A 25000-nucleotide genomic window follows, 5' to 3' on the forward strand; every position below is an offset into this window, starting at 1 on the left:
TGACAATTTGGCTTTTTAAGAAAACGGGATTCGGTTTAATTGTTCTTCTATCGATTCGTCGTAAATCGCGGTTTTCTTGGTTCCGAGAGGTGAACCGTTATAAATATCATAACGATGAATATTGCCGGACATTCGCTATATAAATATCATAATGATGAACTTCGATCTTCTGTTAATCTCACGTTGATCGATTGAGTGACCGGTGATGACTGCAGAACGAAACTACACGCTCAAAAATAGCCGCGCTCGAAATTTTGCGCTCGACGCAGCAACCGATGAATAACGGCGCGTAAAGTCCGCGAGTTAATACGGCGGAATGATACGGTATCACAAAGCGAGCGCTTTACGGAGGAAACGTCGAAACGAACGAGCGCGATCAGCCGCGCGCGCGTGACACTTCCGGCTGAAAACGATCGTTTAGCGCGGCTGCGAGTTCAAAGCCGATGTCGCCGAAGCCTCCTCGCTCTCTGAAGTGTTCTCCTACCGGCAGCGGCTTCGCCGACGAAACGGCCAATGCTTCAACGAGCAAGCGACCGTTGCGTCTCGGTGAGATGAGAGGGCTCAGTCTGCTGAGTCTCACGTCACGGTGTCTCCGTAAATAGGCGGTCGGTCCAGCGCGCGCACGCAGACCTCAACACGGGAGCTTTAGCATGCGATGCAACCAAGTTGTTGTCGTCTAATCGTATCGATTGGTTTCTTCTGTCGATCACTCAAAGAAGCAAAGTCGATCCTGGGCAAACTTCTGAAAAACGTCTTTGAGACGCTAGAACTACCGACGATCAATGGAACCTATTTCTACCAGACGGTGAAAATGATAGAATCTTTAAGAAAAATGTTGCACAAGGCAAGGCAAGGCAAGAAACTTGTTATGTTTTTATTTAGAAATCTAAAATATCCATCTTTAGCTTCGTTCAACGTCCACTAAAAATATGAAATGCATCGTTTCATGAATTTTGGTAGTTTTTAATAGATTTGATTGAGTAATTTTATTATAGTATTATAATATATTTATTATATAATAAATTACAAACCGCTTGGTAGTTGTAGCCTTGAAACGGGAGCTGGTGCTGAAATGTGTCTAAGCAGCGATCTCTGTCGCTGGGAGAATCCTAAATTAATGTCCAAGGAATAATCTGTACGGTTAGAAAACATTGGCAACCTAATTGTACCGCGTGTTAAGGCTTGCATCACGCCGGCTGTGTGGACGCGGCGCGGGCATATTTTTCCGCGAGCGCGAGCGTGTTGGAAACAACGTCCGCTAGGATTAGCGCCGCACACGCGTGGCGCACGAAAGGAGGCGGGGAAAACACATGTACGGAGAGGATGAAGAACGTAGAGAAGCAGGAAAAAGAGGAGAGAAAGTGGAGGAGCAGAAAAGCGAGCGGCGGCGACGGCGACGGCGACGGCAACGGCGGCTTCGCCTTGGCGTGGTATTTACGACGTCATTTCCTCGCTGACTGTCAATAATTTCCCTAGGGGATGCGGAAGACACCGCGACGACGGCGCCTCCGTCCCGCCGCACGCTGCGCCGCGTTAGTCCACGAGTTTTCCCCTCGCGCCCGCGACTCTCTCGCTATCCAGCTATCTCTCGGCTCGCCGTTGCCACCTTTTTCATCTCGCTGCAAATTGAAAAGACGTCGGCGAGCGAGCTGGCGCCCGCGAAACCCGCGAGCCTGCCGAAAAGTAATATCGCGTAGACGAGATGAGCGCGTGAACGCTCCGATGAAGGGCGAACTCCGTAATTCGCTTCGGAGCGGATTCGATGCTCTCAAGCGTCGAGCTATGGTCTCGCGAGGCGTTCATTTCCTCTTCCGTTCGACGATATCGGTATTAAGTTACGAGATTTTGCGAAATTCGAGACTTGATTATTACGGCTGTCCACAAGCAATCAAGTGTATTTAGAAGAATTTTATTCCTATCGATTTCTACTTGTGTGTGAGCTATGTAGTATATAAACAGTATTTTCTTAGAGTGTGATTTGTGAATGAGACACTTAACTTATCATTGACTTAAAAAATGGAAGGTTTAGGTGTGAATTTTCACATGTTTTATTCATCCGTTTTGAAACTATCTTTCTGAAATTACTCCATTTGGAATTTATTTTCAAATATTTGATTACTTTTGGGTACCCCTACTACTTCATCGATCAACTAATTGACGTTCTTCTAATTTTTCATCGAGTGTCCCGTTACTTGTCCGTCGGTCCAATGATTATATTATACATGTAAGGAGAAGTCAAGGAGATTCGTAATAGATTGTGTTGCAGATACATCGTTATATAAGACGCAATAAGAAAGTAACGTCATGTCGAAAAAATACGTGAATGCGATGAGATAGACGATCTACAAATATATCTTGTAATAATTGTCGAGTATAATGCCGCGCATACTCCTTATCGCGTATCTCGCTCTCGTATTATTCATATCCCGTCTCTCGACCGTGACCTCATCCTTGCCGGGAATAAAAATCAGCGAAACGTGGAAACCGGCGATCGCGTGACTGAAAAACTCCATTCGTCGTCGTCGTCGTCGTCGTCGTCGTCGTCGTCGTCGTCATCTCGCCGATAATAAAACGTAGCTCGTTTCATCCCGTCTCTTACGGAGTTACGTAATTGCTTGAGAGCGGCCTCCGCGGCGGAGCGCCGGTTATTATGCCGCGAGCCCCTTTAAAAACAGCTAAACGCGCAGGGAGACTGCGCGGCCCTCAAGAAGCGGCGCGAGACGGTCTCCGCCTAATGAAGCATCTCCTTTAACTAATTTACAATCAACGCTTCCCGCGCCAACGGTCGACGTGGACGCCGAATGAGATGCCGGAAGAAGCAGCGGTGAAAAGGGGGCGCGGGGACGACGGAGGGGGGTCAGCCGGGGGTGAGAGGGAAGTAGCCAAGTTCCCGTACTTTCTCTGTTCCGCGGCCTTCCGCTGTCGCCTTCATGACCCAGACGGGACTCTTTAATTTTTGCCATCGAGCGACCGTAGCACATCCTCTTTAACTCATTAGACTCAATCAATTATACGGGCGTACGGTTACAGTCTCCTTTCCCTTTCTCATTCTCGCCCCGCGTCTTCTCCGTCTCCGTCTCCGTCTCTGTGTCTCTGTCTCGGTCTCGGCCTCCGTCAGCGTCACCGCCATCTCTCGCCCCGTCCGCCGTGTCGTCCTGCTGCTCAACAACCCCGTCTTAATCCCTCGACCGAGACCCCGAGTGGTATCCCGAGATACCAGGGTTTACCGAGGTAAACCTCTTAGCGTTCCGATGCCGCGGGAAGTCAAGGTCGCGAGTACACGTGATGCACCGTTTTCGTGTCTCCTCGCGGGTCGAGGACTCGTGGCCGTGACGATGTGATCGCTCTAGCTTCGTTCGGTTCACCTACCTGCAACAGAAAAGAAAAGCGCGTTTTGATATCAGTCGTCATATATTCAACTTTACTTTTATGCATGAATTTCAAATATTCAGACATATATAGAAAAAAATATATATATAAAAATATATCACTAACATATATAGACACGTGTTCTTTGGTGCTGCAATTTATTGTAAAATTGCTAGACACAGAGAGAATTATTTTCTTATTTAATATTGAAACTATAATTTCAAGATATGTCCAAGAGACTACAGCCTCACTGAAAGTCAACACGTAAACGACCTTTTCAAGTACAGTAACGATATAAATTTAGTTTTCCCTCAAATCGAAACTGCAGCGAAGACATTTCTTCGTGGCGGTACGATTCGACCCTTTACATCCGCACTCCACCGTGACTTCGTTATCTTAATTTCACGTGCATATAGGCACGATGGAAACGCGTTACATCATAAAGCGGCTCATTTATTTCCCAAACGGTAATGTCATTCGATAAGGTACCTCGATAGGCAGCGAATCGCTCGGTGCATCGCTCGACGTCAGTCGAAACCTTATCGTTGTGCATCGCGCATTATTCGTCAACTTGCGACGAGTGGGTGGAATTTCCACGTGTTTGAACCGTCGACCTTCTTCTTCCTCCTTCGAATACGTTTTGAATGAAATATAATATAGATATTGAAGGCATCCATAAGTGATCAAGTATTTTAAAATGAAGTACATTTAAAAGTCTATGAACTTTTTATTTTTATTTTTTTATTAATAATGTGAAAAGTACTTTGATCACACAAAAAGCATCCTAAGAAAATATTGTTTATATCGTACATATATAACACGCGTAAGAACTGATAAAAAGAAGAGTTCTGTATACATACAGAAATAATTTTTTAGAAGATACTAGCATTCGTAAAAAATACCATACCAACTTGTCCAGCTGGGATATACTTCGGATATATTATCCGGTATAAATTTTCACGCTGTAGAACTAAAAAGATATCCAAAGGGACAATTAATCGTTATAATATATACATTTGGACTTTGGACTAGGAATTTATATCCCAGTTACTCGATGCAGTATGGTATATTATGGAATAAAACTTTTCTCCGCGTACTTTCCATTACCTATGGACACCTCCAATATTTATCATTAGAGCGATGCACACACAATTGCCGCTCGTCGGTGATTGACTTAATGAATCCGGCGCTCTCGGCCAGCATCGTGCTGACGGGCTATATCTGACGCAAACAATTTCATTTAAGTGGTTATCGATTCCACACGCGGTCACGTGAGACGATAATAATAGCGGTGTCGCGCGCGCGTATATGCGTATTGTGTGCCATGCATTCGGCGAATTATGAATAGTCGTGGGTGCAACGCGTCGCGCGAAATTGCTCGTCAGACTCGATTTCGCGCGGCAGAGTATCGTGTTCCGCATTGTGAACGTTGTGACGTTGTAGACATTGTGGTGTTGCCAATACGGACGTTTATACGTTACGTCGCGTACAACTGGATAATGATTAAGAATTGCAAAATGCATGAGCGCATTGTGCGTCGCATTAGCGAGTATGCGTCTGTGTGCCATACATCGGTCGAAGTCGAATATTCGAATCTGATTGCGCAAGTTTAGTTGGGACTATTTTTCTCGTTAAAATTTTCAGTTAGATCGAAGAAAATGACTTGGGAATACCGACGGGGAAATTGACGAAAGAATTTTGACGTCATTGCGAAAGTAATGTTGCTTTTTTAATGTGATTCTTGTGGCTTATTTTATGTGCTATATCCTCGTCGTAAATTTACGGACGCATATACCTCTTTTGATTCTTAATTAATAATTCTTACAATTATCCCCAATAGTTCCGCTTATAATCAATCCAACAATTTTGAATAAGTAATTCCTTGAATAATTTCTCGATAGATCCTCTCGGCTATATGTTGTAACGCTGCATACACACACACACACACATACACACACACACACCATTCTACTGCTTTTATCGCGCGAGTCCAGTCATAAATAATTTCCGACGAGGATAGCAAATATGTATTCTTCTCCAACACTCGCGCAAAGAATCGATAAGCCGCCTACCAGTGTGCGAGCACAAATCATTGCTAATAATGTCGAGCGTATATTAGATCAAGCTCCGTCGTGAAATATTTCGTACAAATATCGATTGGAAAGAAACGTGACTTATGACGCAACTATTATTGCTTCAATAAATGTTCGCGTAAACCGTATCATATTATCGATATCATGGTATCGTTGTAGCGCCTTATCGGCGAGTTCTCGGGAGGAATTTCGGGAGGGAAAGAGTACGGTGAAAGAAACAGGCGCGGTGTCGGCGCGATTCCGTGATATTATGCAGAACAGAGCGGCAGGAAACGGTGTAACGTCGGCAGTAGGCCTCGTGTACGAGGGTGGAATATGCTTAACGTTAATTTGTACGATAAAGGAATTATTGATTTTTACTTAGCCGGCCCAGTCAAGGGTGAGAGAGAGAATGCGCGGGACTGGAGGAGGGGGAATCTTGCTTTAAAGTGGAGATACTAATGAGACGCCTTTAACGCGTCGTTATGCTGCCTCACGCCACGAATCCTCGAGCCGGGGATGCCGTGCGCTTTCTCTTTAACATTCCGGGACGTTTTAACGATTTCCATAGAATCGCGCGTCTAAAATTGAAACGGAATGTCGGTCGTTATTTTAGTTCGCTCCTGACGGTCGCTTGGTTTTCTTCCAATTTGCAAAGAAATTTGTCGCTCTCACGTAACCTGACACGAGTAGAGCACGCTTAGACAAAGAGAGAGAGACGTCATCTCGCGAATTTTTGTCCGTCATTCGAAACTGAGTTTATCGTATCGATTAATTCGTCACCTAGCAAGTCGTAAATTCCGATACAAAGAAAGCGAAAGCGCTACTGAACATTACCTACGTGGGAAGAAACGCACGCTCTATCTAAAGACTGCATACCTTACGCACTTATTATTTCTAATTTTTCTTTTTAAATACCTATATCTGTCTCCCTCAGCGTCTTTGGACACGAGATATTCTCTTCCCGCTTGCTGCATCCCGAGGTGTAGCGAACGATTAGAGGATCTCGAGAGAAAGATTCCGATGGGAATTATCTACCTATTCCACGCTTGTCGGCGTGGATTTACATCGCAAAAGAGACCGTACGAGAGAGTTAACGAAACGGACTATGTACGTATAGCTCCTCAACAACGACGTTAATTTATTCATAAACAGAAGAAAGCACCTCGCTCCTCTCGAAAAACACCGCGTTCCCAGCGACGAAAAAAGCGCTCCACGCCCCGAAAACTTTACATACACGCGCACGCAAACGCGAGTTAGCATGATATTAATTAACGTGGTCCGAGAGGCCCGCTCCCGCTCAGACTGCTGCCGCTCCAGGCAGCCATCGAGTTGTACGTAGTACATACGTGCGCATGTAAAACACCGACAGCCGTACATTATGTACATGTAAACCGTCGCGGCCGCGAGCGCGAGCGCGAGTGCGGACGCGAGCGCGGACGCGGCTGCCTCGGCGCGCGGCTTGAAAATTTGGAGTAATAGGAAAACTCCTGAGCGGAAAAGAAGTTCAATCTAGCCGAGCGGAGGGAGAGAAGCTTGGAAAAGCTCTTTGGACTCCTTTGATTCCGACTCGCAGCCCCTACCACCTTCTAAATCTTTTCCCCTCCCTCTTTTACCGACTCGCCAACCGCCCCAGCAACCCGCAGCAGCAGCAGCAGCAGCAGCCACCGCCACCCTGCTCTCGCCACCGTCGCTCACCGTCGACTCCGGTAACGTTTTTCACGATAGGAAGAAGGTTCCAAAAGTTGCTTTGCCAAGTTACCCTGCGGCTGTGCATCGGACCGGTCTCTAAAAATCTGACTTTCTTCTTCGCTCTCTTTAACCACCGTCGCGGATAACCGTCTACGGCCGAGACGGCGGTTCCATCTTCTCCGTATTTACGGGTATGGGAATGATGAAAAGGAGAGAGCGAGCGACGGAGGGAGTAGTAGTGGTGATAGTAATAGTAGTAGTAGTAGCAGGAATAGTAGTAGTAGTAGTGGAAGACCGTCGTGTCCGCGTTTTAGCGGCCGCGTTCAAAGCAGGCTCCTCTCGCTTTGGACACGAGCGAGCGAACGAGAAAGAAAAAGAGAAAGAGAGAAAGAGAAGGGGTGAGAAAGAGAAAGAGAGAAAGAGAAGGGGTGAGAAAGAGAAAGAGAGAAAGAGAAGGGGTGAGAAAGAGAAAGAGAGAAAGAGAGGAAGGGGGAGAGAGAGAGAGAGAGAGAGAGAGAGAGAGAGAGAGAGAGAGAGAGGGAGGGAGAGAGACGAAGAGTCGCACGTTTTCAACCCTTCGGAACGGTGGATTTCGCGTTTCTTCCGTGTGATCGAGCGTCGAATTTGGGCTCGCGTTCGCGTCGATTAGGTTGTTTTGCTTTGCGCGGCGATCGCAGGAGAGTGCAACGGCGGAAGATTGAAAAGCGGCGCGTGCTCGCGCGGGGAAATATCGTTCCGTTTGTGTCGGGTGGGCGGAAACTCGCGTGTACACGCTCGCCTGCACTCGCGCCACGTGTTTCCTTCTAACTGGACGCAATCCCGGCGAGAAGCGAGTAAACGCTTTTCATCGATTTGCAATAATTTCATACACGATATGGAAGGAGGAAAAAAGCGCGCTCCCGCCCTCCCCATCCCTCTCTCGCCTCCGATATTCCCGCCGTTTATTTTATTCGAAATCCGTGTCCGCCGAATACACTCGTCGAGCACTCTACGTGCTCGTATCGTACGCGTGTTTTTCTCATCGCTGGGAACGAAATTACGATGATTATTACTGTTATTATTATTATTCCCGAATATTTTCGCTAATTAAAAACGCGTCTCGCTAATTGAACTGACGATTATTATGATTACATGCCGCGTTATTACGATATTTTCCTGTTCGGCAAAAGACGAAGAGATCCGCGGCCGTTTCTCCGCGAAGCGAGAACGAAACTTTGTTTCGTGGCTAATCATTGGGAAATACCGCGCCATACATTTAGGATTCGCGCGGGTGGATCCTGCTGCTGTTACAAATGAAAACGAGCGACTTTGCGAGAGAATCGTGCGTCGACAGACATCCGATCGTCGTCGTCGTCGTCATCGTCGTCGTCGTCGTCGTCGATGGCGGCAACGGCAACGGCAATGGCAATGGCAACGACAACGGCAGTAGCGGCGGCGGCGGCGGCGGCGGCGAAACGGTGGATGGCCGCGGGTGTAAAGAAAGAAATAATGAAAGTCCGTGCCGGGAAAGTGCTCTCTTTATTGACAACAAGGCTTCCGGGAGAGCGACACGGAGGTGCGACGAGAGAAAATATAGTGCTTCCATATCCGTGCGCGCGGCTGTCTATCGATTCTCGACGAGTATAAAGTACTGCGATTCCACCCGACGCCGTCGCCGAGTCGACGGAATAAATTTGCGCTCGCCCGGGTAAAACGGGGTGAGAGCCCGCGGAGTGCAGGAGGCTCGGGGCGGGGACGGGGGCCGGGGACCAGGGGCCGGGGGCGGTGTGGAGGAGAGCAGCGGCGCGGGAGCGGCGAGAGGGTGCGCGACGGCGGAGTCGGAGGGGGCGGGAAAAAAGGAGAAGGAAGAGTACGAGAGAGAGGAAATGGAAGAGGCGAACGGGAAGAGGCGTCGGAAAAGCCGGGCGTGCAACTCCAGACTGCGATGGGAATTTTCGAAACTACCTCCCGACCTCCTCCGCTCGCCATTTCCTTCCTCCGTCTCGCACTTTTCCGCCCCTTATTCGTTCGCCGCCCTCCACACCTTCTCTTACCTCTTCTACCCGCCGCCGCCGCCGCCGCCGCCGCCGCAGCAGCAGCAGCAGCAGCAGCAGCAGCAGCAGCAGCAAACGCGATCGAGTATCAACGGCAGTCGAGGCGGAGGGAAAACGGCGTCGTGCGTGTTCGTGCGCGCGCGTTGTGTAGGTTCTACGTAATGAGAAATCTGGCGTACACCGACGAAGCTGCCGAGCTCGAAAGCACGGGCTTTTAAAAGCGGCGCAGCTTTGGTACTTGCTTGATCTTTATCGCGCGAGAAAAGTCGCTCCGATCCATTCAATTACCGATATCGGGAGTGCACAGTCGCGTTGTTGCCGGATATAGTCGAGCGACTCGTCGTAGACGGCTACTTGCCGGCATCTTGGCGGTTCTTTCAAAAGACAATGTGCCATAGATAAAATTGATAAAATTATAACTTACGCAATATTATGGCGTACAATACGAAAAATTTGCTAGAGGAAGACACTGCTCGAAGATTCATTCAGAAGCGTGTCATTATAATAGCAGCTTTTAATTTTATATTTCACAATCAGGAGATTCCTAAAAAAGAAACAAAACCGCTAGATGGTGGAAAATATATCAAAGAGAGAATGTCGCAAAATCATCTTTTGCAACAGTCGAGGATTGTGTTGAAAACCATAAAACGCACATGGCTTACTTTGCCGGAGCACAAATATTACTTTCTGTTTCCTATGTTCGCAATGTCCATTTGGCGTGTTCTTTAGCGACAAAGTATCACGTTTACATAGATTATCGTCCACCGCAACTGTGCCCGACATTATTCGCGAAAAGCCGCGGAGACTTTTCTATCTTGCCCTTTCCTCGTGCTGTCCCGCCGGTCGTTTTGCGGCGAACGCGACTCGGCTGAGGAAGGAAAGGGGATACCTCCTCCTCTTTGGCGGTCGAGGATCATTACGGCAGCTGATTGGCGGGAATCTTGTTAAAGGTTTCGTTTGAATAATCGCCGCTCGATTCGCCGATTTTCATGACTCGATCCTCGCGTAATGACGCGTAGAAATCCGCCGCCGCCGCAGCCCTTCTATGCTCCCTCTTCCCCCCCTCCCCTCTCTCTCTCTCTCTCACCCTTTCTCTTTCACGGGCAATAATTTCAAGAGTCGATTTCTCGCACGCTGTAAGCATCTCCTCTCCTGTCCCGCCTTCCGCCTCATCCGTGCGCGCGATCGCTCTTCGTTATAACGAAATTCAATTTTATGTTAAATATTCCCGAACGAAATCCGAGACCTCGGCGAGCTATAGAGGTCAATTTATGATCCTGTCCGATCGCGCACGGCTCGCGAAGGGCGATTCATTATCCGCGCACTTACCGCACCCTCCTTACCTCCCGCGTTCGCGAGCGATGTTTCAGACACAACGGGCTCGCGATAAACCGCTCGATAACTGTCCTAATTCACTCGAGCATGCGAAAGACTTGCGAAAGAATCGCGGCACGCGACACTGAGAAATTTCGCTCCCGCGAGCTTTTAAGTGCACTTTGAACTTTCCACCGATCGCCGTACGGGTGTGACGTATACGTATGTATGAACGAACGTACACACTTTCAGATTTCTCATAAGAAATTTTCGGCAAGTCTAGTTATATTCTTCAAGACATTGCTAAGATTCCATTTTGTGATTCTATTGTGTTGAGAGAGTTTGGCGAGAAACTTTGACGGAGAGATCACACGTTTATGTTTTTCATATATATCGTCCACAGTTACACGCATTACGGCCCAGCCCTTTCGCAAAGCACTTGCTCGGAGCTTGAACAATCGCGAACAATCTCGGAATAACGGCGGCGAGCCGACGATCGCTTTCCGCAAAGCCCGCGTGAAAATCTGCGACGCGTAATCGCCGCGCGACGAAGCGCCCGCGCGGTCTGCCGAGGTTTTCCCTTAAAAACCACAATTACGACGGCGCAGGACACCTCGGTTGAATCCATCCTTCGGGGCTCTCGGAAGTCTGGATGTCGCGTGAATAATTGAGGGCGTATTCGCGCACCTAAACCCCGGGGGTCACTTAAATTTTCAGGAGACGCTGTCGCGTCGCGTGCGCCCGCGCACGGCGTCGAGTTGTCGCCGCGCGAGGCCGCGTGAGAGACGAGGGAGACGTTACAAATATGTTTACGCGAGCTCACGATCCCGGCAGGTGCGGCGGTTTACACGATTATCTGTGTCCCTTTTCGGCGCCGCCGCCGCCGCCGCCGCCGCCGCCGCCGCCGCCGCCGCCGTCGTCATCGCGGCCGCGGCCGCGGCGCAAGGGGGCGATCCCGAAGCTGAGGGTGACGGTAGAGTGAAGGGAGGAAGCTGGAGGAAGGGTGGCGTAACGCGTTAGCAAGCGAGCGAGCGGGCGGAGGCGGAGGAACGAATAAAACGCGTATCGGAGATACGCGCGCGGCAGATCAATCTTCCGTTCTCTCCCTCGCACGTCCTCGTCTTCCCCCTCCCACCCTCTCGTCCGCGACTGCTCGCGCGCGCCTCACCTCCACCTTTCGGCTCCAACCATCCACCTTCTTTTCCTACGTAGACATAATCCCCCTTCCTCGGAGCCGCTCGCCCCCGCTGCCACCCCCGGCCGCGGCCTCTCTCGCTGGTGCGCACACGTGCGCATAATACGCACGCGTGTGCTCGGGGGAAGAAAGTGTATCCGGGCGCGGAGAGGGCTGTGTGAGGGAGTCGAGGGATCGTTTCTCCCACCGCCGCGGCGGTGGCGGCGGTGGCGGCGGCGGCGGCGGCGGCGGCGGCGGCGGCCGCCGCTCAAGATAGAGGCCACCTTTTTCGGATTTATCGGACGTAGGCTGTGCCATTATTTCAGGGATTACTTCCGGTGTTCCTTGACGTTTCCGCCGCGCGCCCCCGCTCCCCGCTTTCTTCACGGTAGACCCTATACGGGTCATGCGTCAGACCGAGGAGAAACGTGGAATTCGCTAAGGCGAGGGAGATACGACGGAATGGGAATTCCAGATCGGCCGAAGGAGAAGTAGGAGGGCGCAGCGAGGTGAAGTTTCGATCTCTCGGTAGAATCCTAATCGGCTTTGCTTTCGACCTTTACTCTGCCTCTCTCGCTCTCTCACTTTTGTCCTCTTTCTCTCTCCCTCTTTAACTCTGTCCCGTCGAGCCAACCGCCTTACCCCTCGAAGAGGGGTACGATGGCTACCCTCCTCGAGCGTTGTCCTGTCGAGCGCGAGCATACGAAATTGAAGGAGCATCCTTAACGAGCAGCGTGGACTCGCTCGATAAGGATGTTTGAGCGGCGGCCAATGCAGGATCTCATTTCCCTGTGCAAGCAGGAAATTTTATACCCATTGACGCCCATTACACACCTTCTTCCCCAGCCGTTCTTGTTCATGTTTTCCGAGCGCTAAGTCAGCCCTGTCAAAACCCGCGCGGTGCCGCCATACATTTCCGATCGTTCACCGGACGTAAAGTCAAGAAGCACCTCTTCTCTCGCGGTTAGCCGGTGGTCGGAGCTCCGACGCTCCCTGAGGTAGCATTCGCGATGAAACGAATGCGGAACCACGTATGTTGTTTATCGTTTATCAGCTATCAACGGCGCGACTCGCCATGTTAAACGCAGACAGGTGTGTTTAATTTTGCGCGATATACTATTACTTTTTTTTTTGCAATCCGCATATGTATAATTGATAATAGATGAACAATAGATGAAAGTTGCGAAAAATCCTCTGCTTCTTTATCGAAAAGTCAGAATGTTCCGAAGGCACATGAAGGGTGCTCAACTTTCCCGACTTATCGCGAGATTCGTCACACCTGACTCGACGACGAATTCCTCTCTACAATTTCGCCAAAAAATCGCACGATTGATTCCATGATTGTGTAATGCAGGACAGAAAATGCAAAATCAAGGCTTGCTCGTGCGAAATTCTCGCTCATTGACAGATAAACATCGCGAAATGCGCCCTCACGCGAGGCCAGACGTTAAGCCTAAGTCACCTAAGAAACTTCGTGAACTCCTGCGAATTCGCGCAGGAGAAAGAGGGAGACAGAAAAGGGATATTCTATAGCCGACGTACAAGTGGTAGAGACGGCATTTCGGGCCCGAGGCACGTCGGTGGGTCGGCAGGCGTGGTCGTGAGGCTCCTCCGATATTTCTGGAGGCAGCCGAAGGAAAAAGGAGTCGCGGAGGGCGACCGATGTGGAGAGGGACGAGGCGGTCGGGCGGGCGGACGGGCGGATGTGAAAAGGGGAGGGTGGTTCGGTGTTCCCGGGGGCGAAAGTGGCGCGGGCGTTCTAATGCGATTCCGATATCGGCCCGGACATCTCGTGAGCCGACTATACCACCCCCAGCCCCCACCCCTGCGTCGTCCCCAGGACGACCTCACCCTACAATGTGGACGAGCACGTCAGGATGGGTGGCGGAGAATGAGAGAGAGAGAGACAGAGAGAGAGAGAGAGAGAGAGAGAGAGAGAGGGAGAGAGAGAGAGAGAGAGAACGAGAGCGAGTGAGAGAGTGAGAGGGTGGATCGCAGAGGCAAAAGAGGTCCCCCTAAGGGCGGGGTGGCTCGCAGAATGGGCCGATATGTATGCCGTGAGCGCACCACCGACCTGCCGCCATCTTGGAATCGATGTCGATCAAGCGGAAGGAAGGAACTTCTGCGCAGCTCGGGGGCGGCTGAGGTGCACCCACCACCCCGCTATATGTGTGAGCGCGCCCCTACATACACCCCATTCTCTCTCTCGCTCACCCTCCACCTCCTCCCCGATTCCCTCCGGCGGCGCTACTACCCGCGTGCCATCTCACGCTGCTGCCTCCGCGCCGTGCCGCGACCCACCCACCCTCCGAATGTGCTCGTATGCGCGCTCTCGCGAGGAACGCGCAGAGGAGAGAGAGAAAAAGAGTGAGGGAGAGAGAGAGAGAGAGAGAGAGAGAGAGAGAGAGAGAGAGAGAGAGAGAAAGAGAGGACGCTTCCTCCTTCCTGCGAAAAATGGCGTCTTCCACTTTCTCGATTTACGGGAACGGGGAAGGGACGTTATCGCGCCAACATGTCCCGCCGCGTGCATGCGCCGCGCGTTCCACGCTCTACGCGGCCTCCTCACACGCTCCACCTGAGGAACTTCCCTCGAGGAAGCGGTCCACAGCTATCGCGACGAAAATGCACGCGCGCATCCGTGTTTGCGCGTGGGCAGCGACGAAGAGGATTCCCCGTAGGCCGCGCGCGACATCCCGCGGCCCGTGTAACGCGCTGTTACATCGTCCCTGTATCGTTGGCGTGTTAGATAGAGGAACAAGGTAACCGGTCGCGAGATAAGGCGCGCGGTGCATGCCGGAATCAATGCCCGATAAGCCGATAACCCAGCGAGACATAAACAAGCCGACACGCGGACTATAAGGAAATGCTGGCCCACTTTACGCCCGAGATACACGCGCGCGCGGCGGCGGCGGCAGTGACGGGCGCGAAATCCGCGCGACGACGAAGCTATTTTAACGTAGCTACGTTCGTGCACGCGCGCGCGCGCGCGCGCCTCGTAAATCAAAGTATCCGGGAAGAAAGGACGATCCGCGTGGCGGGGAGAGAAACTCTCCAGCTATCTCGCCGTAATATTCTCCATTACGCTCTAAGAAATATCGCCGGCACTGTCGCGAAATTATCCTCGCGGAACGCAAAAAGGAACGCGCGAGCGAGCGAGCGAGCGCGTCGTCGGTGGGAGGATAAGCGGGCGCGCGATATAGTCGAGCTCGCGAAGAATCGAGAGGATGTAGGAGCAGATAGGACCGGCGGAACGGCTGATTTATGGGATTACAAGTTGCCGGTATAAATGCCGGGCGAAAATGGCGTCTCTCTCCAAATCGATCGTAAAAAGGATGTCGCACCGGTGGCGGCGGCCGATGGAGGCGTACAATAGCCGGCGTCTCGTTCGTTAACTCCGCGGAAATAAATAAAAACTGCGAGCGGTACGTCGCAGGATATCGAACGGAGTCGGAGTCAGAGTCGGCGGCGGCGGCGGCGGCGGCGGCGGCGGCGGCGGCGGCGGCGGCGGTGGCGGTGGTGGCGGTGGTGATGGCGATCGCGCGACACGCTGATGGTATATCGAGCGCGCGAGCGCGAACGGGTCCTCCATAGCCCATAAAGGATCGAGGCTCCGGCGAGCAGTTTGATTTATGGATTATGGCGCTGGAACACGCGAGAGCGCGAAACCCGGCGAAAAAGGGACGAACGCGCGGAGAAACGCGCGCCGTCTTTTCATCGTCCTTGTCAATGAAGCGGACAGAAGTGGGCGCTCGAAAACGCCGCTCGCGCGAATTTACGGCTTATCGACCAGCCGTTCACGAATTTCGTCGCGCGATCGTTCGTATCCACGCGAGACAGACTCGAACGGTTCCGCGAGTTGAACTATTGTCGTGCCAGGTCGCGTGAGACAGCCTGAAAAGTGACAGATTAGATCGATCGAGTGAGCCGATGGTAACTCGCACGATCGACGTGCACGGAGAAGAAAGTCTGGGCGAATGAACGTGACCAAAACGCCCTTGGTTCCTTTATCTCCGTGTTGATTTAAGTAAATTCTTTGTCCTTGTGGAACAAAGTTTGGTAGTAGAAATTTGGTCTGCGATAAATAATTTGGCGAATCTCTCTTTTTCTCTTTCTACACATTCATCCTCTTGCTCTTGTTCGTCGTCCAAAAGGTTTTCTCAAAAATTAGGATCTTTGTTCATGACATGTTCGCGGCAGAGACGGTGGTGCGAGGAGGTGAGCTCGCGACGATCACTCGCGAAAATCTCGAATCCGCACGGCGAACAATCGACACTTAGAAGCGGAGCTTAAGGGCAAACGCGGTCAGTGTGCCTCCGTGGGCTGAGAAATACGAGGAGTTGAATGGCTCGTGACCTTGGCCCCGAGGCTGCTAGCCTGGGGTTGGTAAGGTAATTAAATGCCGTGGATGGGGTTGCTTGCTATAACCGGCAGGATAGAACGAAGGGTATCCAGGGGGGATGAGACTAATTGCCGATGCAAGGAAAACCATCCCTTGCCGTGCCACCGGAGGATCTTTCAAGGTGCTCATCCTTCGGATTATACATACCGTCGTGTTTCATTACCTGTTTCTTCGACGTTACCCGCGCGTAGTCTGGCGCTTTTTTGATAAATATTCTCCATATTATATTGCATATTAAATATATAGTTTCGTTCATTCCTTTCCGAAATTTAACGCACCGCGTTGTAGCTTTCGTCTTGATATTGCTCGATGTAATCAACGCGTTTATGACGTACGACGTGCTTTCTTGAAATGTAACGTCACCTCTTAACCTATTCCTCCGTAGTACAAAGACGACAGGTGTGCTTGCGACATAATCTATAAAAATAATCTATAAAAACTATTGAATATCATATACAAGTCCCATGTCGACTAAGTGAACCGATTTTTTGGCAAGATATTCGTGAAATATTTGTGTACTTTTTAGCTTTGTGACCGAAAATTTTTGTTTTGCAAATTTTAAGTAAATAAGTAAATAGTAAAATTTAAATAAATAGAGAGAGAGAGAGAGAGAGAGGGAGAGAGTAATATCAGGCGATTTTACTAATTTCCTTATCATAGCACCCACAGACTCGATTCTGCCGGTCATGCGAGTCATCTCCGAGAAATTATGAAATTTAACACATTGCCTCACTACCGCGGAAAAAAGGAGGACCGTACTCGCGCGCACACACGAACAATCCCGTTTGCAAGTTGAGGACGATCGTTATCAATAATCCGCGGATACTGCTAAGTCTAAATGACACGTGCGAAAGTTTTCTCCGCTTTCTTCTTCCGAAAGGAAGATCATCGCGTATCTCCGTGTAAAACTTTCCCAATTCTCGTCCGGACCCACGTTCAATCCGCGGTCGCGTGCGGATGATAGAGCTCGCGTAATTCGAGAATGATGGTAGAGATAAAGTTTGGCGCGCGACGGGGAACCACTGTCCCGGAAGTAGCCCAGTTACAAATTAGCATCCAAGGATTGCCCTTGGCGTTACTCCGGTCTCTCTCCCTCCCGTTCGGCCTTCTCCGCCGGTCTCGCTTCCTATATCCTTCTCACTTGCTAGCGCCGCCGTCGGCGCTCCTCTTTCTTTCTGGGTTATTAAAGGAAGCCGCCTTCGGGGTCAAGTCGGGTTAGGTCAGGGCGGTAGGGAATAATGAGCGAGGAAAAGTTAAACGAGAGTATTTTTTACCGAGAGGAAAATTACGCTGGCCTTTCCTGCTCGTAGTAGTAAGGATGGTGCGAGCAGGACAGACCGTCGGCAGCAATGAACTTGAGAGCGAGAGACGAAGGCGGCGAGAGAACGGGAGGAAAACGCAGCGCCGCGGGGCGGAAGGGAGGTGAGAAGCGGGTATGAGGAAGAAGGGAGAGGGAGAGAGAGAGAGAGAGAGAGAGAGAGAGAGAGGAAGAGAGAGAGAGAGAGAGAGGGAGAGGGAGAGGGAGAGAGAGCGAGAGAGCGCGAAGTGAACGAGAAATTCAGGGGTAGGAGGAGGTCTCGGGGTGGCGTGAGGGGGTATCTTCCATTCATTACCGCCGGTTACCCCTTAATGGAATCTTCGTGTCCTCATCTTTCCACTGTCCTTCCTCGGCGCCACGCTGCGCCGCGGTAATTTCTGTTTTGCGAACAAGAAGTCGTTTGTACACCCGGCAGAGCGAAACGCGCCGCCCGGCCGCCGCCATTCAGAAGCAACACCGTCGCTCGACGACTCCCCGTGTACGCCGCGCGCGTTATCGCGAGTTTGCGTTTATCCTATTTTTCCTTCCTCGGGACGCAGCGCGTCGTCCTGCAGCATCACTCGAGCGCGATTTCGCACGTGTTTCGCACGCGCATACGTGTGACTAACGTGACCGTTGGTCGAGCTAACTCCGATGTGAGAGCCGCGAAAATTCGCTCGCGATGGAGATCGTAATGAGCGTTACGATTCATTCGCGTAACGAGAAAGACCTTCGAATAAGTAATGTACGTCGAGCACGGGGGGACGCACGAGAAATTCCACATTTTTTTCTCTTTTTACCTCCCCACCCCCCTGCCTCTCTTTCTCTCTATACTGCTTAAAGAGATGAGACTCTTGAGCAGTAATTATAATCACGAGCTGCGCCGGCGTGTCATCCGCGCGCCGGCGCTCAGCGCAATTAAAAGAAGAATGTCATTCGATGTGAGAACGGGAACGCGCGCAATCGATGCGACGTAACGATGTGAAAACGGATGCGCGCTCGCACGAGGTCTCTCTTATACGTGCCCTCCGATGCCGAGGGATATCAAATTATTCTGCATAAAGGATGACACAGGTCGATGGTAATAAACTGACTCGAGAAATAATGGCATAACGAGCATAAAGTGGGGTCCGCTCGTGCAGCCGGCGGCCAAAGAAGCGGAAGGGGTTGAACATCCAGGTAGACCCATTATCCCCGGCGTGTCCGTGTACACAACAGGGTGTCTATAAATGTTTTCGGGGACTACCTCTCTCGCTCTCGCTCTCCCGGGCGCGCGTTTCTCGCATCGGTAATTTATTCAGAAAGTCAGTCGCCACCTGAGTAACGTGAGAACACTCGGGATGCATCTGCATGCAGATGTCGCGCCCAGTTGGCACCCGAGAGCTATCGATCGTGCTCCTCTACTCTTTCGCTTCTCTTCCATCTCGTTCTCTCTTTCATTTTCTTTTTTTGCTTCCTTTCTTTCGTTACGGGCTACGTTAACCGTCTACTTCTTTATTCGATTGATTCGTATCGTGCTTAATTATATTCAGCCATTCGAGAAGGAAACGCACCGCTGCTGCGCGCCGGTTAGGGTCGACGATCTTTCGGCGACCGGCTTGAAATCCGTTGGCGAGCAACCGCGAAAGTGGTAAAAGTAAAGAAGATGCACGTACGTGATCTGCGAGTGATTGGTGTTGCTCGACGAGTGAAACGCTCGAAATGATCGGAGATGATTGCGCTGTTGGAGCAGCATTTTTTGCGCAACGAGTCTCGCGCACGAGACTCCGATCGCTTTTCCTCGTTCTCGGAGGCGTAAGAGAGAGAAAGAGGCAATCTTTTAAAATTTGAATATCACGCGACTAACGTTCTCCGGGAATTCCTCGTGCGGAGGGTAAGAAGATTAGGTTTCTTTGGATGGATAGGTCGCCTGGTGTCCGCGAGATAGGGACATGGGAAAGCACTCCTCCTTTTCGTATGTAGATTCCATTGGAATGCCCAGGGGACGCGAGGGATCTCGAGAGCAAAGGGAGCGAAAGGGTTGAGGGAGAGAGGAGGATGGACGCGGATAAGGGTTAAGATATACGCGTGGGAAGACCGGAATCTCTCGAATTCTCGAGTCATGCCACGTGTTCCTGCCGGTTTTAATCTGAAATAGAGAGACGGGGAGAGAGAGGGGGAGAGAGAGCGAGAGAGAGAGAGAGAGAGAGAGAGAGAGAGAGAGAGAAGGAGAGAAAGTTTTTGTAACACCTCTACCACGCTCGATGGGATGGTAATGTTGGTCGTACGTCTAAACGCCCCCGAATAATATCGTGAGCGGCAAAGAAGGGAATTCTCTTTCTCCTCCCAAAAAAAGAAATATCGTTCGGATAAATCGATTTGAAATTCATCAGTCTGAATTTTGATATAGATTCGATACAAGTATAGAGATAAATTCCACACAATTCAATACAAGTCATAAAAGTTCGCAGCGTCAGATCTCGCTTGCTAATCTTCGTATAGAAGCGTGACGATCCTGCGCAATCCGAAGTATCGCTCACACCGCTGTTAGTCGAAAATTACTCGCGGCATGCATTTTGTGCGTGTGCGACGTTTTGAGGTGTACCGACGTTTACTTCATATTAGTGGGTTATTAATGCTCCGACGTGGCGGAGCGTATGATAAGCAGATGTGGCCTTATGTCGTCAAACAAGAGCGCCGTGTCGTGTCCGCGACTGTTTGACGGTCATATTTGCCAGAGATCCTTTTACACGCGAGGCAATGTCCTGAGACAACGTGACGAAGGTACACACGGGCTCAATGTGCGACCCTTCCTCCTCCAGAACAAATTTACATGGACACTTAAACGTCTGAGTCCAAATACGAAACAAAATTGAGATGTGGGCGAAAGAGAGATCGCCGACTATTAGATTACACCGTGTGCTCGGTGTGTCTTCATGCGATTAATGGAACATTAATTGCACTGAAGGACAAGCCACGGCGAAGGAATTTTAATGGTGGCGCACAAATGCGCTCTCGAGCGCGCGTTATTTCGTAACGCGTATAATGGTCTTCATTCATTTTTCTGCATCGGCTTGCGCGGTTTTTGCATTAGTGGAAAATTATGTCGACACCGTCGCAGGATTACTCTGCGAAAATAATTAAGTTGATTCGGGACGAGCGAGCACGGACACATTTAATGTATGTAATCGCGAAGATGCGGTTTGCCACTTGCAGTGTGCAAATATCGCGAATACGGCGCATCGTCGGAGTTGCGGGTTGTAAAGCGACTCAACCGAGACTCGACTCGCGATAGTTGTATTTCCTACGGGCGATAGTTTCCCGTGTCCAACTTCCGGGACGCTGTTTATAGCACCAAGTGTCTGCACGGTATTTACTTAATCACACTGGTGTCAAAGTTCAAATTGACGAACAGCTGCAAGCACCCTGAAACCTGTTACGTCGAGTATTGTCCGCAATTACAGTATTTAGAATCGGCTTGCGATAATCGGTGCAGATACCGAAAATACTTATTAAGTCGATGATGACGCGCGATAAATATAATGCGCGAGACTTTCGCCTCTCTCTCTCTCTCTCTCTCTTTCTCCCCCCTTCTCTTTCTCTCAATCATATCTATGTTACTTAAATCACAATATTCGTAATGTATTCACATTTTCTTCTGTTATCATGTGATACTTTCTTAATTACCATACGTTTTTCCTATTCAAATTTTACGCCAAATTTTGTAGCCAAATTGACAAAGATTGATATTTTGAAGATTTTTTATTCGAGACTTTAACAATTAGACATTAATCTACGTGGATCAAAATATTTTACTACAGTTTAATAACAGCCAATTTTTGAAAATGGAAATATATGGAAATATTACATAGTGCTTCACAAAAAGTAAAACATGTGCTATACGTAAAAGACTATTTTTGGTTAAAATTATTCTTTTTTTTTTAATTTGTCATGTTTGTCGCTATCAAAATATCAATGTCGCAAAAGCAGTCTTGGTAAAAATTATAATCTTACACAGAAAAATAATCTTACACGTCTTTGAAATATTTTCTTAAAAGTTATCGTAGATAAAACGCGAAGAGAAACCATAAAGTTGAACGTCGTGTATTCCATTATTCTTTCCAACTCGATTGAAGAAATATGCATAGATTATCCGGTAAAAAATATACACAGGCGCGTGCGCGCGCGCGCGTAATTGATCTTCGACTTGGCTCGATTTATCTCGGCCTTATTTAAAGGGATCGTTGAAGAAGAGTCATTATCTTGGGGGAACTCTCTCGCTTCTGACCTCGCGTTGGTTCACGTTCGATAAATTGTCGGTGGTGTAACGTAATAGCGAGGGATTAGTGAACGCCCTCTCATCCTTGCTCAGCATCTCGTAGGTCAGCCTTTAATAATCACTATTTCTTCCGAGCGTCGTTCGCTTAACCCTATCGTATCGGGGTTATTGGAATCGTCGGGCAGCAATACAAATTTATTAAGTCATCTTTTTAATGCTTCTCAAGATAATCAAATAGAAAGACGATGTCTCGAAAGCAACGGGAGATTGTTAAAAACGATAAAATATAAGGCTGAGAGGGAAATTTTTGTTCCAAGTCGAATTTATTTCTCCCTCTCGCGGGTCTTCCCTGCCTTTTTTTTCCGTGTCAGATATAAGCCTCAAAATAAATTTCCATGAGAAAAAGCGTTTCATCGCTCACGGTTTAACAAGAACACGCACACAGCATCCATTAACAGTTTCGAAGCTTATAATAGTTGATAAGATTATCGATAAACGATATTGTTTATCGATAAACAAACAAAAAAAGCTCAGCGTAAGATGCAAATTAGTGTCCGTTCAACAAAAATCATGACTTTGGTGATTTTATCCAGAACGAACATGGTGACTGAAAATAGTAAGAGATGCATTATAATAAGTGCACTATGTCATTCATCCGTCTGTTAACACGGACACGCTGCCCATTTCCATCTCGATATTTGATAGCCACGACAAAACAAAGTTGCACGCCGAAAGTCCCTTAGTCCAGTTTTTAGGCGCCATTCGATACTCGTGCAGGCGCACAACGAGTACTTTTGTAATCTAATCCCAACGGATACTTCGTCATACCGGAACGTGCGTAGCCAACAGATCGGATAGATGGAAACCCATCATCAAGCCTGGCGATGTCGGGACGCGGCAAAATCCGATCTCATCATCGCATGACCATCTCTCTCTCTCTCTCTCTCTCTCTCTCTCTCTCTCTCTCTCTCTCTCTCTCTCTCTCCTCCCCTCGCGCGCTCTCCTTCCTCACCCTTTCTCCCTTTGCCTCGCGAGAGCTAGTCTCTCGGACGAGAGCGAGGCAAGGGCAAGAGGGTTCGCGCACTGCTGACTGCACAGGGCTCTTCTCATGATCCCTTCGATAGAGGTGGAGGAAGAACCGAAAGAGAGAAGCGCGAGAGGGCGCAAGGAAGGAGAGAAAGAGAGACAGGCGTCCTTGAGAGGTGAGTCCCGGGATCGTCGGTCTCCTGTGTGCGGGCCAAGCGTGAAGAAAGAAAGAAAGAAGCCGGTGCAGAGAAGAGGGAATGATGAAAAGAGCGATGGGAGATTGGAGAGTCGGCTGGCTGGCTGGCTGACTGGGTGGCTGACTGGGTGGCTAGCCGGCATAGGTGGTGGCGGCAGCGGCAGCAGTGGTGGCGGTGGTGGTGGTGGTGGTGGTGGTGGTGGTGGTGGTGGTGGTGGTGGTGGTGGTGGTGGTGGTGGCGGTGGTGGTGGCGGTGGTGGTGGCGGTGGTGGTGGTGATGGTGGTGGTGGTGGTGGTGGTGGTGATGGTGGTGGTGGTGGTGGTGGTGGTGGTGGTGGTGGTGGTGGTGGTGGTGGTGGTGGTGGTGGTGGTGGTGGTGGTGGTGGTGATGGTGGTGGTGGTGGTGGTGGTGATGGTGGTGGTGGTGGTGGTGGTGGTGGTGGTGGTGGTGGTGGTGGTGGTGGTGGTGGTGCTGCTGGTGCTGGTGCTGGTGCTGGTGCTGGTGCTGGTGCTGGTGCTGCTGCTGCTTCTGCTTCTGCTTCTGCTTCTGCTTCTGCTTCTGCTTCTGCTTCTGCTTCTGCTTCTGCTGCTGCTGCCGTTACCGGTAGTGATGGTGGTGGTGGTGGTGGTGGTGGTGGTGGTGGTGGTGGTGGTGGTGGTGGTGGTGGCAGCGGCAGTGGTAGTAGTAGTGATAGTAGCTTGGCGGGAAAAAGAAGAGGAGAAAGAGGTAGAGGTTGAGGAGACGGCGGTGGTGGAGATGGAGGAGGAAGAGGAGGCGACTGTACTAAGAAAAGCCGACACACGGGGTGGCTGGGAGCAGTGCAGATCAATGCCAGCCAGCCAGCCAGCCAGCCAGCCAGCCAGCCAGCCAGCCAGCCAGCCAGCCAGCCAGCCAGCCAGCCAGCCAGCCAGCCGACCCAACCCTTCCGAGTCTACTGCTCTTCAGTTCCCTAACCCTTTACCCCGTTTTTCCACTCCGACTTCGGCGGACTCACCCGGAGATAAAACACGAACGGCTCCATGAGCCACCCCTACACACCCTGCCCGCCGCCCGTGTCGCTCTGCCCTTTTCTCTTCTCTCTCGCTCTCGCTCTCTCTCTTTTTCTCTTTCCCTATGTCGTCCTCGCCCTCCCCCATATCCCTTCGGCCCCTCTCCTCTTTCTGCTCGCCGTTTCTGCCTCGTAGCCACTCTCTCGATTTATCTTTCCCTCTTTCGAAGCTCTCTTTCGTCTCTGGCGTACAGTCACCCACACCGATGAAAAATAATAGCTGCGGCTATGCGAGGAAGAGAAAACGAACGCGCGCGCGTGCGCTCACGAGGGAAAGAGAGAGAGAGAAAGAAGTGGAGGTAGGGGTGGAGGAGCGGGAGGAAAGAGAAAGAGAGACACATCGGCGTAAACGCACTCCAGACGGAATTGCTCTGCAGACTTTGCCTTCCCTTTGACGCTTCGAACACCGTGCATTTCAACGAGCCGCCTTCCTCCCGATTTGTTCCGGGGAAATGATTTTTTCAAGGCAACAGCGCCGCTTGTATCTAGCGTTATCGCAAAGTCAGAGAGGAGAGTTCTCTCTCGACTTCGCCTCATTTGACGTTGGATGCGTTCGAGGACGTGTTAGTTCTAATGGAAAAAGTCGAGAGTCCCGACGTGTGCCAATACTATAACCATGTCGAGACAGGTCCTCTCTCTCTCTCTCTCTCTCTCTCTCTCTCTCTCTCTCTCTCTCTCTCTCTCTCTCTCTCTCTCTCTCTCTCTCTCTCTCTCTCTCTCTCTCTCTCTCTCTCTCTCTCTCTCTCTCTCTCTCTCTCTCTCTCCCCCCCCCCCCCCCTCTCTCTCTCTCTCTCCCCCCCCAATCTCTTCATGCACCGAAATCAACCCAAATTTTGACGACTGATAATAATTTATTTTAATCATCACGAAATTCATCCATGTCCCGAGTAAAAACGGTGACATTATGATTATTAATCGAGCCTGCGCAAACACGATATTAACGTATTCCACCCCCCCAAGCAGACTACTTTCGAACGCATAAAGGGCGACGCGGTTACAATTTATCGTGGATACATGCAATAAACAACAAAAAAGAAAATAAAACGGAAAAAGCCGCAACCGTCGGTCGTGCCTGAAATTTCGATATTAACGCGATGAATCGCCCACCGGCCGGGGGCGAT

General features: G+C 50.3%; 1 protein-coding gene and 2 long non-coding RNA genes across 3 annotated transcripts in view; 1 reads left to right on the plus strand and 2 right to left on the minus strand.

The window, feature by feature from the left end:
* Nucleotides 1-25000, minus strand: part of MESR6 (misexpression suppressor of ras 6) — a 720981-nt gene that overhangs the window by 463809 nt on the left and 232172 nt on the right. The window lies entirely within an intron of this gene.
* LOC112590421 (uncharacterized) overlaps nt 1-25000 on the plus strand; it is a 186783-nt gene that overhangs the window by 60118 nt on the left and 101665 nt on the right. The gene's annotated exons all lie outside the window — the stretch shown is intronic.
* Nucleotides 1036-25000, minus strand: part of LOC112590422 (uncharacterized) — a 92649-nt gene continuing 68684 nt past the window's right edge. Inside the window, exon 3 of the long non-coding RNA XR_003114192.1 lies at nt 1036-3369. This is a non-coding gene — a long non-coding RNA (uncharacterized LOC112590422). The remainder of the gene's footprint in view (nt 3370-25000) is intronic.

Source organism: Harpegnathos saltator, unplaced genomic scaffold, assembly GCF_003227715.2.
Source record: "Harpegnathos saltator strain DR-91 unplaced genomic scaffold, Hsal_v8.6 scaffold80, whole genome shotgun sequence".
In the NCBI taxonomy this organism is placed as follows: domain Eukaryota; kingdom Metazoa; phylum Arthropoda; class Insecta; order Hymenoptera; family Formicidae; genus Harpegnathos; species Harpegnathos saltator.